Source organism: Gigantopelta aegis, chromosome 12 (genome assembly GCF_016097555.1).
Source record: "Gigantopelta aegis isolate Gae_Host chromosome 12, Gae_host_genome, whole genome shotgun sequence".
Taxonomy (NCBI): Eukaryota; Metazoa; Mollusca; class Gastropoda; order Neomphalida; family Peltospiridae; genus Gigantopelta; species Gigantopelta aegis.
The window spans coordinates 33,686,569-33,694,883 of NC_054710.1; the positions used below are offsets into that span (position 1 = coordinate 33,686,569).

General features: G+C 35.0%; 1 long non-coding RNA gene across 1 annotated transcript; it reads left to right on the forward strand.

The window, feature by feature from the left end:
• Positions 1–4,017: 4,017 nt before the first annotated feature.
• On the forward strand, positions 4,018–7,647 carry LOC121386202. The gene is made up of 3 exons (XR_005959602.1): positions 4,018–4,252; positions 5,923–6,020; positions 7,496–7,647. It is a non-coding gene; the product is annotated as an uncharacterized LOC121386202 (long non-coding RNA).
• Positions 7,648–8,315: the final 668 nt, after the last annotated feature.

The window sequence follows — 8,315 nt, forward strand, 5'->3', positions numbered from 1 at the left end:
GGCGGGCTAAAGCTGTCGGCTAAACCGGCAGTGACAGTCCCTTCTCCTGCAGCACCGGCGCCGATGGAGACCGGAAGAGTGATGTCCGCACCAACCAGTTCACCGGCGCCTCCACAAGTTGTTGCGACAGCTGCTACGGAGCGTGACGCCAAGAAGAGGAAGGTGTCGGTCCAGGACTTGTTCGACACAGGCCACGACTTGGCAGATTGCCCGTAACAAGCTTCCTGGACGGTACCGCGAGTGTGTGAAGTGGGGGGGAGGGAGAGTCACTGCGACCTCTCAACTACCAGGCCCCTTCGTCCCAAAGACCAAAGGGCGGTACCAGTTCCAGTATGTCGAGGGAAGTCGCACCTTCTACCTGACTGTGGAGCGGTGCGGAACGGGATGTACCGGCAAGGCTTGCTGAAGGCAGACATGGATAATCCAATCATCCATCGGATTATCAAGCTAATACTTCCGGAAGAATACTCAGGAATGCTTCGGGGAGAGTGTTACATCGACTTGCTCCACTTCTTCCCGAGGTTCCGAGCTGATCATCCCATCAACTCGCCATGAGTTCCGCTTCGCACCCTCTCTTAGAACAGGCACCTCCTTTTTGGGCTTAGTTGGACTTAAAACATTTCGGCCGCAGTTCAAAATTTTATGTTTATTTTTTTGTAAACAGTCCGACGCAGTTTATTTTCGCAGCCCGTCTAAATTGCTCAAATCACCTTAAAACCTTTTCGGTCGAGTACTCTAATTTTATTGTTTGGACTTAAATTTGTGTAGCTCACATTCCTTTCGGTCTTTGACCTAACTACTAAATTCGTTTTCCAAATTCCGCCCACCTCAAAGTTACCCCCCCCCCCCCCCCCCCCCCGGCCCGGACCATATAAATCGGACTTTAAACTTTTAGACCTTCGTTCAAAATGTTATGTCGAAGTTTTTTAGTTTTTTTTATTATTTTGTTTTTTTTAAATATTATTCTCTCTTCTTTCTCTTATTTATTTTTGGACTGTCCTTCTAAAATGCTCCAAATTATATAAATATTCGGCCGAGCAGTCAATTCATTTTAATTTTTGCTTGTATTTTGTTTTGGGTTTTTTTCAAATTTTTTTAATCCTACTAATTTGTTTTACTAATTGCTATTTTCAAAATTCTGTCCATTTTCAAACCTTCCCGAATCCCCCCCCCCCCCCCCCATACACACACACCCGAAACCACCTAGCCTACGCCCCTGTGCCCCTGTGCCCCAAGACTACTTTTTGTAACATTTTCACACCTGTAGGCCTATCTGGCCTATTTGTTTTCCTGTGTAGACGAGACAAAAACGAAAGCATGTCATTAGGTCATTGCTATTGCTTTGAAATCGGTAGTAACCGATCAACCAATATTTCCCGTTTTCATGCAGTTCACACAACATAAAGAAAATGCCTATTTTTATTAGTATTTACAACTATTTGCATCTCAGGCGCTTTGCTGTTTGTTCGCCACAAACATGGTGAATAAATGTTGTATGAAGTCATGCTTAAAAAAAAGAGGATTTTTTTGTCTCAAAAGGGCATCTTGTTTGAACACCACCACCACCACCCCTGTATCCGCTACTAAATGTAGTTGCGTTTAAAAGTTTGTTTTGACTACTCACTGTTTCATTTGTATTCTTCTTTTTGTCTGTACTTTTCTTTTTAATTTCTTTGACATTGGTGTACACATGCTCAGCAGAACACGTCTTCACTCAGCCAGCTGTACAGACACAGATTACATAACATGCATTCGGCTGAGTTTGACTCATGGGCTTGGGTGCACTCACGTATATACCATATTCACTGGGTACAATTTATATATTTCACAAATATATAATGTTTAAATTTTTAGCAAATTGTTTTGTTATCTCCATAATAGCATTATACTAGTTGTCGTAACTTACATGGAGAAAACTCCCTTCAAAACCCGCGTTTCATCCATAAGAAAGTCTTCCATTGCACAGACCGGCCTCAGTGGCGTCGTGGTTAGGCCATCGGTCAACAGGCTGGTAGGTACTGGGTTCGGATCCCAGTCGAGGCATGGGATTTTTAATTCAGATACCAACTCCAAACCCTGAGTGAGTGCTCCGCAAGGCTCAATGGGTAGCTGTAAACCACTTGCATCGACCAGTGATCCATAACTGGTTCAACAAAGGCCATGGTTTTTGTTATCCTGCCTGTGGGAAGCGCAAATAAAAGATCCCTTGCTTCTAATCGGAAAGAGTAGCCCATGAAGTGGCGACAGCGGGTTTTCTCTCAAAATCCACGTGGTCCTTAACCATATGTCTGACGCCATATAACCGTAAATAAAAATGTGTTGAGTGCGTCGTTAAATAAAACATATCTTTCTTTCTATTGCACAGCTCCCAAAAACACATCTGTTCAGTCCGACACCCAATAGCAAAGCAAAGTTTCTCATTTACAAATCTAGCTATGTTTACTACTAAAAAAAAGAGTATACATGTATATTAAAACTAATAATAAATATGTTTTAAATAATTCTGCTACACCTCCAATTAAATTTTATAATATTATGTTATTTTATCGACTCGAATGTGATTGTATATAAATTATGAAATACTATAGTCCTGTTCAATTGTTTAGACCCTAAGTTTTTTGCAAATGTTACGTTTAATTCCTATTCAATACTTGGGGTTTTTTTACATACGCGTGAAAAAAAACCCAAACCCCGACATATTTCATATACAGATTCACAATCTACGAAGTTGACTTATTTCCATTTTGCAAAAATCTCTGTATGTTTTGAATGCAGGTTATTTCTCCTACAAATAACTACGGCTATTTGCATAACAAAAGCATCACTGTAATGTTCTTTTTCACCTTCCTAGCGGAATATCTTATAGTATGGCCTACATTTAAGAAACAAGTTGAAAGCATAAGTCAATAAACAATTCAGGCACCGATTCAGGCGGGGAGTCCAGGTGACACGCCTGCGTTTATTTTTGTCAAACAATATATATTACAGAATACACACAAAAAATGAAAACTTATCCCATCTACCTGTTAGTAGTAACAAGGCCTACCGGGCGTCATGACCTACCCAGCAAGCATACATCGTCGGCCCGATGTTGGCGAATGGTCGGACATGAGCGGCTACCATCGGCACATTTTTCCTGCAGCGGCCCGCTGTTGGCCAGACGTAAGCGCGATGATAATATTTTCTGTGACTACATCAACACTAATTTACCATCGGGTATTAATTTTAATCATGTAAATAAATCCATAGTTTGTTTTAATTAAGAAAAAAGAAGATATATATATATATATATATATATATATATATATATATATATATATATATATATATATATATATATATATATTTGCCTACAGCGGGCCTACGTCGGCCCGACGTTGGAGCGATGACAATATTTTCTGTGGTCAGATCAACACTAATTTACCATCGGATATAAATAATAATGTAGAGCAATATATTTTTTTCTCCACATTTTGTTTGAATTAAAAATAAAAAAGCTTATAACATGTGTTTGCCTACATGTAGGCCTACAGCGGCCCGCTGTTGGCCCAACGTCGGCGCAATGATGATATTTTCCATGGCTAGTACAAGACTAATTTACCATCAGAAATAATAATTATGTACAGATCTGTCCATATTTTGCTTGAATTACAAAAAAAATAATAAATAAAAAATAATTTTTAAAAGTTGCCTACAGTGGCTTGCCGTCAGCCATACATTGGTGCAATGACAATATTTTCAGTGACTAAGATCAACATTAATTTACCTGGATATAAATAATAATTATGTAGATATATGTCTATATTTTGTTAGACTTAACTTGTTTTAATAAAATTTTAAAAAGCATGCACACAACGGCTCATTATAAAGAAATTTTGCCCACAGCGGCGCTTTTTGAGTTTAAATTTATTTTTTTACTAATAATCCTTTGTCTGATGAATTTATTTGATGTACGTCAATGCATGGTGGATAGTCGTTTCATTTAATATAAAGATAAGTACTAAAAGTTAAAAATAGTGCTAATTATAGTAATTTAGTCACAAAAATGTTTCTATTTTTTATTTAATTTAATTTTTTTTTTTTTGACAGGTAAAAAAGGAATATATAAATAGATGTCTTTCATTGTACTCAATAACTGTTTACAAATATCAGTTACTACAACTGCTCCTATTGCCCTGGGCTTTTAATTAGCACTAATGTGTGAAGTCCATTAATTACAGGTAGTCTGTGGGAAGTCTGCCAGATAAGACAGGTACAAAGTGATCAGGCTAGCACCACCTCTTAGTCTATAGAATTTTTATTGCCCCAATTAGCAGCTTAATCCCTTTGTTAGTGGTTATCCTAGGACTTGTTGTGTGTGAATTGCAGAATGTTGCTGTTACAGAATGTAAGAAAGCATTTACTCATATTGTAAGTCAAAGACTACAAGATCAGTATATACAAGCTTGGAATGATAATTTAAATTCATATCCGAAATGTTCCACATACAGAATTTTCAAATTGACTCTTTCATGCGAACATTATCTTCTATACTTACCTGAAAAACTGGGAACAATATATTGTCGATTCAGGACTTGTAATCACTATCTACCAATTGAAACTGGCCGATGGCAAAATATCGATAGACAAGAACGAAAATGTCCTCTCTGTAACACCACTTTAGGTGATGAATATCATTATTTGAGTGTACATATTTCTCAAATGAAAGATTCATATATCTAAAAAAATATTATGACAGACCCAATACTTATAAATTCTGTCAATTATTTAATTCGAAATAGCTATCAACGACAAAGAAATTATGTATGTTCCTAAATGTGATTAACTCTGTTCTCAAAAATATCTATACAGCATAATTATAGACAATACGTAATGCTTAACATCTAAAGTATACTACTGCTTATAACACTGTTATATTATTATACCTATTGTTATATTATGTGTATATCAATCATGTGTGTGTGTGTATATATATATATATATATATATATATATATATATATATATATATATATATATATATATATATATTTGTCAAGCGTTTACTGCAGCCATCTGTATAATATGTTTGTAAACTACCTCAATGCATCACCATTTGGTGATCTGAGTTGAATAACTTTCTGTTCTGTTCTGTTACATAAATGATTGCACTTCTTTTAATTAAAATAGATGTGATGTTGTAAAAGTTGGTTTGAATGTATAGTGGCACAAATGTCCCTCCATTACTGGTCACCATGACTGAATTTATATAATTTAAAAAAAATGAAAGAATACTATAACTCATTAATATATATCTACTTCCAAGCTATTAGTTGATTATATGGATTAAAAAAATTAAAACATTCAGTGTTTCTGCCAGAATTTATTTTTTGGGTATGGCGCTATGGAATTGAATGCAACCACAGTCAACAAGGGGTATGGAGGGCCTCTCCCGGAAAGAAAATAGGTTAGGGTTAAGAAAAACATACAGTAATGATAAGAATAATTAATTTTGTCAAAAGGTTAACTTAAAAAAAAAAAAATCTGCCAAAAATTTGTGTATGGCATCATACCCATTTTACCCTCTGGCAGAAACCCAGACATTAATTTACTTTTACATAATTGTATTTAGAAAATTCATGGGTTTTTTTGGTAATCGAGGGACATCACAAGTATATTTTAATGAGTTACTACTAATTACGTATCTATAATATTTAAAAGTGAACGATTTAGCTAAATAATTTGGACTTTCTAGTACAAATTTTCTAAAAAAATAAATAAAATAATAATAATAATAATATTTTTGACAAAAAGTAACTATCTTGCCCTTAAGCATTATTGTTAATATAAAGAATACAGTAAAATACATTTAAACTGTATCTACATGTATCTCATAGTTTTTGACATGCAATAATATTTGTCTTTTCTCCCCATTTTTTTCAGAGAGTGTTTGCTTGAATCCAGAGACAAAAATAATGGTATGAAGCATCTTCCCATGGAATTACCATTCTGCATGTCTTACTGAAGTATTTATCATTTCTGTAAGTGCTGTTTTACTGCATATTTCATTATGGTATGTTTTGTTTTTTAAATTTGATTAGAAACTTAATGTACTAGTTTAACTATTTAGAATCATATAGCAATACTGAACAAAATGTTTGAGTCGAAAGTTTGAGCCCTGACGTTTAATTATAGTTTGTTGGATTCAGTGGGGTTTTTAACATTCAAATATGCATATTTATAAAGACAATTCCTCATGCTAATATTACATTTTTCTATAGTTATTTGTATAATTGCTGACACTTGGGAATAAAAAAAATCAGCTTAACCCATTTACGAGATACACAAAATTAAATTCAAGTAACCCATTGTCTTTTGTGTAACCCATTATAACCATATAAACAGATGTTCACGCAGATAAAAAATAGGTTATGCAAAATTAGATTTGCAAATGAAACCATCATTACCACAAATAATAATATTGTTTTTAAATTTAAAGATATTTTAAGTCCATTAATCCATTTTATAGCTGTCCTTTAATAAATGTTCACCAGATATAGAAGTACAAAGAATAAATGCTTCTCAATGAAATGGTATTTTTACATAATTTGTGCATGTATACCTTGTGATATTTGTTTGAATGCTAATCCCTCATTGATAATTAAGGCACAATGTATGGTGTTAATAATTAAGTTATTGATTATTAGTAAACCTATGAAAGTGCATAATTTTTACTAAGTGAGGCTTTGGTATCAACTTGTTTAGGTCAAATGACATTTATAGTTAATGGTAATAGTCACCTTTAATTTCATCTTCATCTGTTATTTCATGTCTTAATAACATCAGTGCATGTTCAACTTTTATATACCCAAAGGTCTGATTTGTTGAACTCAGACACAGTACATCATCATGTTTGTACAATAAACACAATCATTAATTTGTTTGAACATAGTATTATAATTTTTAAATTTAAGAATTAATCTTCCTACATGCATTTATTACTCATTGGAAGCTGGATGTAGCCCAGTGGTAAAACACTCACTTGATGTGCAGTCAGTTTGGGATTGATGCCCATCAGTGGGCCCATTGGACTATTCCTCGCTCCAGCTAGTGCACCACGACTGGTATATCAAAGGCTGTGGTATGTGCTATCCTGTCTGGGATGGAGCATACAAAAGATCCCTTGCTACGAAATAACTAATGGAAAAATGTAGCAAGGTTCCTCTAAGACTATGTCAAAATTAACAAATGTTTGACACTGGTCAGTAGCCAATCATTGATAAATGAATGTGCTCTAGTAGTATCGTTAAAACAAATTTGAACAAACTTAACTTATTACTAATTAGAGATATATCATGTTTGTAGTTGGGTTGTTGGTTTGTTTTTAGGCACATGTATGTAAATCAGATGAATTATGCAGTATTTAAACATGATCACAAAATCCATAGTGATACATGTACATAATATCATGTATTATATCCATTAATACAATTGTATTTTTTCTGTTATATTTCAGAGGCCATTTCCATAGTCTGAAGTCATTTAAAAGAATCAAAAAGTGGTTTTGAACTTCCATTGTTCCAATGTCAGAAATGATAGGGATAAAAAGACAAATATATTGTATTTAATGTAACTGTGAATTTCCTAAAATAAAATTAATGTTTTAAATATATGGCTTTTGTTTTCTGTGATAATTACTAATATTGATGTCTGTCTAATTATGGACTGACATATACTGTTTTATGCTTGTTTACTGACATGAGCCTCTTGTGGTCTGGTAATATGTTTGTAGTGTATGATGATATTATATCATATTCATATTGGTATATTTGAGAATCTTTTTATATGATATTTATATTTGCTGATGATGGGCTGGCATTGACTCGACATTGGTTGATGTCTCCCAACAACAGGCCACTTTCATATGGATGAACAAAATGGATTGGCAACCAATACTGTTCATGACTACCATTCTGACAATCAACAGCGGGCCAATATTGGCAACCGACAGAATGCCGATGGTGGGCCGTCATCTATTTGATGTTGGGCAACAGTGATCCACTTTTGTATGGGCTGATGTTGGCAACTGACAGCATGCCAATGATTGAGTCGATGGTGGGCTATTGGTAGGCTGACATCGGTTTAATGTCGTTAACCGACAGTGGGCCGACATTGGCAACCGACAAAATGCCAGCGGTTGAGCCGATGGTGGGCCGTCGATGGGCCGACATCTATTCAGTTTTGTTTGCCAACAATAGCCCACTTTGTATGGATGAGTGAAAAGGACTATGGGCTGATGTTGGCAACCAACAGCATATGTCAATGACTGAGTCGAT